Source organism: Lolium rigidum, chromosome 1, assembly GCF_022539505.1.
Source record: "Lolium rigidum isolate FL_2022 chromosome 1, APGP_CSIRO_Lrig_0.1, whole genome shotgun sequence".
NCBI lineage: Eukaryota > Viridiplantae > Streptophyta > Magnoliopsida > Poales > Poaceae > Lolium > Lolium rigidum.
In genome coordinates, this window is record NC_061508.1 from 227494163 (window position 1) to 227502523 (window position 8361).

The following is an 8361-nucleotide window of genomic DNA, read 5'->3' on the forward strand; positions in this document are numbered from 1 at the left end:
GGTGCGTAGGTTATGAAAAGTTGTAGTAGTGGTTAAAATTTCAGCTCAATCAGAGTTACAGAAAAATAAAAAATGAAATAGTGAGCAGATTTCAGCAATTCCTTAGACCCAATTCGAGGTTTCCACCCCTACTTGTATCCTAGATTATTCAGGCTTCCTTAGATCATGGAATTAGGGCCATGAAATTCTTACAGAACATCCGTAAATTATTGACCCAAATCATCATGACTGGCTCACACGAACCCTGTCACATCCATGCAAGAAACCATATGCCCTCAAACCTTAGAAACACATAATTGGCAGCGCTGACTCGATGGCTTTAACTTTCTCTCATTTTTCTAATAGTTATGCATATATTATTTGTCCACTTGCGGTTTAAAGATTTAAAGATATTATATGAATAATGCATATATTATTTGATAATAATATTAATAAATGATTTTTTATTTCATATTCAAATTCCTCACACTTTTCTAATAGTTATGCACATATTATTTGTCCACTTGCGGTTTAAATATTTAAATATATTAATTATTTGGCTATATTATATGAATAATGCATATATTATTTGATAATAATATTAATTAATGAATAAAAACAAAATTATTTCATATTCAAATTCCTCACACTTTCATAATAGTTATGCATATATTATTTGTCCACTTGCGGTTTAAAGATTTAAAGATATTAATTATTTGGCCATATTATATGAATAATGCATATATTATTTGATAATAATATTAATAAATGAATAAAAACAAAATTATTTCATATTCAAATTCCTCACATTTTTCTAATAGTTATGCATATATTATTTGTCCACTTGTGGTTTAAATATTTAAAGATATTCAAATTCCTCAACATTGGAATGATATATTATTATCTTATTGTAGTATTTATAACAAGGTACAACCACATTCGCGGGAGCACAACAGGAAAAAACCGAGGAGTTAAGCGTGCTGAGGGCGGAGTAGTGTGAGGATGGGTGACTGACTAAGTGACCAAGTCTAGAATTTGAATATAGATTAAGTGTAATTAGTGTTAACAATGGTCCAAGTGAGAGAGTAAAGAGTCAAGCAAAATGAAAAATGAAAAATGAAAATGAAAAAAGATAAATGAAAAAAGAAAAAGAAAATATTTTGTACATGTTGTGCTTACGAGGCGGGACAAAAGGTCCTCCAGCCCAAACCCATGCATTGCAGCCACGTGGTGGACTATATGTCCCGGCTGGTAAGCGAGTCAGGACAAAAGGTTGGGCCTTTTGTCCCACCTTCGTTGTCCCGGTTGGCCAGCCGGGACAAAAGCCTCTAACGGTCCGTGACAATAGGCATGTTCTCCACTAGTGTGGCTTGGTCGAGTTCCCTATAATCCCTATCTACTACTCAGTGAAGCTATCTAGTTTAGTTGGGCTTGCCATGAGTATAGTTTAGTTGGGCTTGCCATGAGTACTGGTTCCTTGCAAATGTTTGGTTCTAGGCACAAAATGATTCACTTATGACTTGTGCTAGATTGCAATGGATGTCTAGACAGGTTTTAATTATCTGCAACTTAATTGTATGAGCACAAGAGTTGAATTATGGCTCCATTGCTTGCAGATGTTGCATGTTAATTATTGCATGGTAGCTTTGGTTGCTTTACTGGAGCTTTGCCTCCAGTAGTGTGTCATGTGCTAGCCATGATGCTGTAAGCTTGACCATTTGGTGCTATACTGTCACTAATTGAGCTATGGTTGCTTGCTGGTGTAAGGATAATTATTGGAACTATTTATTGATGAACTATGTTTTAGTAATGATTGATGTCTACGGGTGCTTCTATTCTTGTAGACAGTGTTGGGCCTCCAAGAGCAGAGGTTTGTAGAACAGCAGCAAGTTTCCCTTAAGTGGATCACCCAAGGTTTATCGAACTCGGGGAGGAAGAGGTCAAAGATATCCCTCTCATGCAACCATGCAACCACAAAGCAAGAAGTCTCTTGTGTCCCCAACACACCTAATAGGTGCACTAGTTCGGCGAAGAGATAGTAAAATACAGGTGGTATGAATAAATATAAGCAGTAGCAACGGCACCAGAAAAGTGCTTTGCCCAGGATCGGCGTGTGGTTGATGGTGGTAATATTGCGGACGGTAGAGATGCGAGTAAAACGAGTAAACAAGCAGCGATAGCGATATTTAGGAACAAGGCCTAGGGATCATACTTTCACTAGTGGACACTCTCAACATTGATCACATAACAGAATAAATAGATAAATGCTAGACTCTACACTCTCTTGTTGGATGATGAACACCACTAAGCGTGTAGGATTACACGAACCCTCAATGCCGGAGTTAACAAGCTCCACAATATTCGATGTTCATGTTTAAATAACCTTAGAGTGCATGACAGATCAACATAACCAAACCAAGTACTAACATAGCATGCACACTGTCACCTTCACGCTATGAAAGGAGGCATAGATCACATCAATACCATCATAGCAATAGTTAACTTCATAATCTACAAGAGATCACAATCATAGCCTACGCCAAGTACTACACGATACACACACTGTCACCATTACACCGTGCAGGAGGAATAAACTACTTTAATAACATCACTAGAGTAGCACACGGATAAATTGTGATACAAAACACATTGCAATCATAAAGGGATATAAATAAGCACTTCACTATGCCATTCATAACGAGTGAATAAGTATTATGTGAAATATAGCCTAAGAGACCCACACGGTGCACACACTTGTCACCTTTACACACGTGGGACAAGGAGTCTCCGGAGATCACATAAGTAAAACCCACTTGACTAGCATAATGACATCTAGATTACAAGCATCATCATATGAATCTCAATCATGTAAGGCAGCTCATGAGATTATTGTATTGAAGTACATAGGAGAGAGATGAACCACATAGCTACCGGTACAGCCCTTAGCCTCGATGGAGAACTACTCCCTCCTCATGGGAGACAGCAGCGTTGATGAAGATGGCGGTGGTGTCGATGGAGGAGCCTTCCGGGGGCACTTCCCGTCCCGGCGGCGTGCTTGGAACGAGACTCCTGTCCCCCAGATCTTGGCTTCGCGATGGCGGTGGCTCTGGAAGGTTTCTCGTACCGTGGCTTTTCCGTATCGAGGTTTTAGGTCAGGGACCTTTATATAGGCGAAGAGGCGGAGTCGGAAGGTCGACGAGGCGGTGACACACTAGGGGGGCGCAGCCAAGGCCTGGGCCGCGCCACCCTGGCGTCTGGTGGCCCCCCTCTTGCCTCTCTCAGGTGTTCTGGAAGCTTCGAGTGATCCTAAGATGTTGGGCGTTGATTTCGTCCGATTCCGAGAATAGTTCCTTACTAGGATTTCTGAAACCAAAAATAGCAGAAAACAGCAATTGGCCCTTCGGCATCTCGTCAATAGGTTAGTTCCGGAAAACGCATAAATATGACATAAAGTATGCATAAAACATGTAGATATCATCAATAATGTGGCATGGAACATAAGAAATTATCGATACGTCGGAGACGTATCAGCATCCCCAAGCTTAGTTTCGCTCGTCCCGAGCAGGTAAACGATAACAAAGATAATTTATGGAGTGACATGCCATCATAACCTTGATCATACTATTGTAAACACATGTAATGAATGCAGCGATCAAAACAATGGTAATGACATGAGTAAACAACTGAATCATAAAGCAAAGACTTTTCATGAATAGTACTTTCAAGACAAGCATCAATAAGTCTTGCATAAGAGTTAACTCATAAAGCAATAAATTCATAGTAAAGGTATTGAAGCAACACAAAGGAAGATTAAGTTTCAGCGGTTGCTTTCAACTTATAACATGTATATCTCATGGATATTGTCAATGTAAAGTAATATAACAAGTGCAATATGCAAGTATGTAGGAATCAATGCACAGTTCACACAAGTGTTTGCTTCTTGAGGTGGAGAGAGATAGGTGAACCGACTCAACATAAAAGGTAAAAGAATGGCCCTTCGCGAGAGGAAGCATTGATTGCTATATTTGTGCTAGAGCTTTGGTTTTGAAAACATAAAGAGAGCATAAAAGTAAAATTTTGAGAGGTGTTTGTTGTTGTCAACGAATGGTAGTGGGCACTCTAACCCCCTTGCCAGACAAACCTTCAAAGAGCGGCTCCCATGAATTATTTTTATTTTTGGGTGGCACTCCCTCCAACCTTTCTTTCACAAACCATGGCTAACCGAATCCTCGGGTGCCTGCCAACAATCTCATACCATGAAGGAGTGCCTTTTTATTTTAGTTTTATTATGATGACACTCCTCCCCACCTTTGCTTTCTCAAGCCATGGCTAACCGAATCCTTCGGGTGCCGTCCAACAATCACATACCATGGAGGAGTGTCTATTTAGGTTAATTAATTTGGGACTGAGAATCCCATTGCCAGCTCTTTTTGCAAAATTATTGGATAAGCGGATGAAGCCACTAGTCCATTGGTGAAAGTTGCCCAACAAGAATGGAAGATAAACACCACATACTTCCTCATGAGCTATAAAACATTGACACAAATCAGAGGTGATAAATTTTGAATTATCTAAAGGTAGCACTCAAGCAATTTACTTTGGAATGGCGGAGAAATACCATGTAGTAGGTAGGTATGGTGGACACAAATGGCATAGTGGTTGGCTCAAGGATTTTGGATGCATGAGAAGTATTCCCTCTCGATACAAGGCTTAGGCTAGCAAGGTTATTTGAAACAAACACAAGGATGAACCGGTGCAGCAAAACTCACATAAAAGACATATTGTAAACATTATAAGACTCTACACCGACTTCCTTGTTGTTCAAACTCTTTACTAGAAATTATCTAGACCTTAGAGAGACCAATTATGCAAACCAAATTTTAGCAAGCTCTATGTATTTCTTCATTAATGGGTGCAAAGTATATGATGCAAGAACTTAAACATGAGCACAAAAATTGCCAAGTATCAAATTATCCAAGACATTTTATCAATTACCACATGTAGCATTTCCCGTTTCCAACCATATAACAATTAACGAAGCGGTTTCAACCTTCACCATGAACATTATGAGCTAAGAACACATGTGTTCATATGCAACAGCGGAGCGTGTCTCTCTCCCACACAAGCATGTATTTATTCATAGAATGAAAATAACAAAACAAAAAATAAAAGCACACAGACGCTGCAAGTAAAGTACATAAGATGTGACCGAATAAAAATATAGTTTCAAGAGAAGAAACCTGATAAGTTGTCGATGAAGAAGGGGATGTCTTGGGCATCCCCAAGCTTAGACGCTTGAGTCTTCTTGAAATATGCAGGGGTGAACCACCGGGGCATCCCCAAGCTTAGAGCTTTCACTCTTCTTGATCATAATATATCATCCTCCTCTTTTGACCCTTGAAAACTTCCTCCACACCAAACTCAAAGCAAACTCATTAGAGGGTTAGTGCATAATCAAAAACTCACATGTTCAGAGGTGACACAATCATTCTTGACACTTCTGGACATTGCTCAAAGCTACTGGAAGTCAATGGAACAAAGAAATCCATCCAACATAGCAAAAGAAGCAATGCGAAATAAAAGGAAGAATCTGTCAAAACAGAACAGTCCGTAAAGAAGAATTTTATTGAGGCACCGGACTTGCTCAAATGAAAATTCTCAAATTGAATGAAAGTTGCGTACATATCTGAGGATCACTCACGTAAATTGGCATAATTTTCTGAGTTACCTACAGAGAATTAGGCCCAGATTCGTGACAGCAAGAAATCTATTTCTGCGCAGTAATCCAAATCTAGTATGAACCTTACTATCAAAGACTTTACTTGGCACAACATTGCAATAAAACTAAGATAAGGAGAGGTTGCTACAGTAGTAACAACTTCCAAGACTCAAAATAAAAAACAAAATTACTGTAGTAAAATAAACACATGGGTTATCTCCCAAGAAGTTCTTTCTTTATAGCCATTAAGATGGGCTCAGCGAGTTTTAATGATGCACTCGCAAGAGATAGTATTTGAAGCAAAAGAGAGCATCAAGAGGCAAATTCAAAACACATTTAAGCCTAACATGCTTCCTATGAAAAGGAATCTTGTAAATAAACAAATTCATGAAGCATGATGCAACAAGCATAGAAAGATAAAACAAGTGTAACTTCAAAAATTTCAGCATATAGAGAGGTATTTTAGTAACATGAAAATTTCTACAACCATATTTTCCTCTCTCATAATAATATCCAGTAGCATCATGAGCAAACTCAACAATATAAGTATCACATAAAACATCTTTATTCACATGTATAAAAGTATCATTACCCTCCACATAAGCATAGTCAATTTTATTGGTAATAGTGGGAGCAAATTCAACAAAGTAGCTATCATTATTATTCTCATCATCAAATATAGGAGGCATATTGTAATCATAATCAAATTTATCCTCCATAACGGGCGGTACTAAAAGACTACTATCATTATAATCATCATAAATAGGAGGCAAAGTATCATCAAAGTAAATTTTCTCCTCAATGCTTGGGGGACTAAAAAGATCATGCTCATCAGAACCAGCTTCCCCAAGCTTAGAACTTTCTATATCATTAGCAACAATGGTATTCAAAGTGTTCATACTAATATGTTCCATAGGTTTTTTAATTTTCGCATCAAACCATCCATGTCTTAAATCAGGAAATAGAATAAGAAGCTCATTGTTGTTCATTATGCCAAACTAGTGTAAACAAGAAACAAAAAGATGCAATTGCAGGATCTAAAGGAAATAGCTTCGAGTACTTACAACGGTGCTTGGAAAAGTGCTTAGTAGCCGAGATCCGGAGTGTGATTACCTTTTACCTTTCCTCCCCGGCAACGGCGCCGAGAAAAGTGCTTGATGTCTACGGGTGCTTCTATTCTTGTAGACAGTGTTGGGCCTCCAAGAGCGAGAGGTTTGTAGAACGGCGAGCAAGTTTCCCTTAAGTGGATCACCCAAGATTTATCGAACTCGGGGAGGAAGAGGTCAAAGATATCCCTCTCATGCAACCACTGCAACCACAAAGCAAGAAGTCTCTTGTGTCCCCAACACACCTAATAGGTGCACTAGTTCGGCGAAGAGATAGTGAAATACGGGTGGTATGAATAAATATAAGCGGTAGCAACGGCACCGGAAAAGTGCTTTGCCCGGGAGCGGCGTGTGGTTGATGGTGGTAATATTGCGGACGATAGAGATGCGATAAAACGGTAAACAAGCAGCGATAGCGATATTTAGGAACAAGGCCTAGGGATCATACTTTCACTAGTGGACACTCTCAACATTGATCACATAACGGAATAAATAGATAAATGCTAGACTCTACACTCTCTTGTTGGATGATGAACACCACTAAGCGTGTAGGATTACACGAACCCTCAATGCCGGAGTTAACAAGCTCCACAATATTCGATGTTCATGTTTAAATAACCTTAGAGTGCATGACAGATCAACATAACCAAACCAAGTACTAACATCAATACGAAAGGAGGCATAGATCACATCAATACCATCATAGCAATAGTTAACTTCATAATCTACAAGAGATCACAATCATAACCTACGCCAAGTACTACACGATGCACACACTGTCACCATTACACCGTGCAGGAGGAATAAACTAATTTAATAACATCACTAGAGTAGCACACGAGATAAATTGTGATACAAAACACATTGCAATCATAAAGGGATATAAATAAGCACTTCACTATGCCATTCATAACGGTGAATAAGTATTCGTGAAATATAGCCTAAGAGACCCACACGGTGCACACACTTGTCACCTTTACACACGTGGGACAAGGAGTCTCCGGAGATCGCATAAGTAAAACCCACTTGACTAGCATAATGACATCTAGATTACAAGCATCATCATATGAATCTCAATCATGTAAGGCAGCTCATGAGATTATTGTATTGAAGTACATAGGAGATAGATGAACCACATAGCTACCGGTACAGCCCTTAGCCTCGATGGAGAACTACTCCCTCCTCATGGGAGACAGCAGCGTTGATGAAGATGGCGGTGGTGTCGATGGAGGAGCCTTCCGGGGGAACTTCCCCGTCCCGGCGGCGTGCGCGAACGGAGACTCCTGTCCCCGGATCTTGGCTTCGCGATGGCGGCGGCTGCGGAAGGTTTCTCGTACCGTGGCTTTTCCGTATCGAGGTTTTAGGTCGGGGACCTTTATATAGGCGAAGAGGCGGAGTCGGAAGGTCGACGAGGCGGTGACACACTAGGGGCGCGGCCAAGGCACAGGCCGCGCCACCCTGGCGTCTCGGTGGCCCGATGGCCCCCCTACGGCCTCTCTCGGGTGTTACGGAAGCTTCGAGTGATCCTAAGATGCTTGGGCGTTGATATCGTCCGAT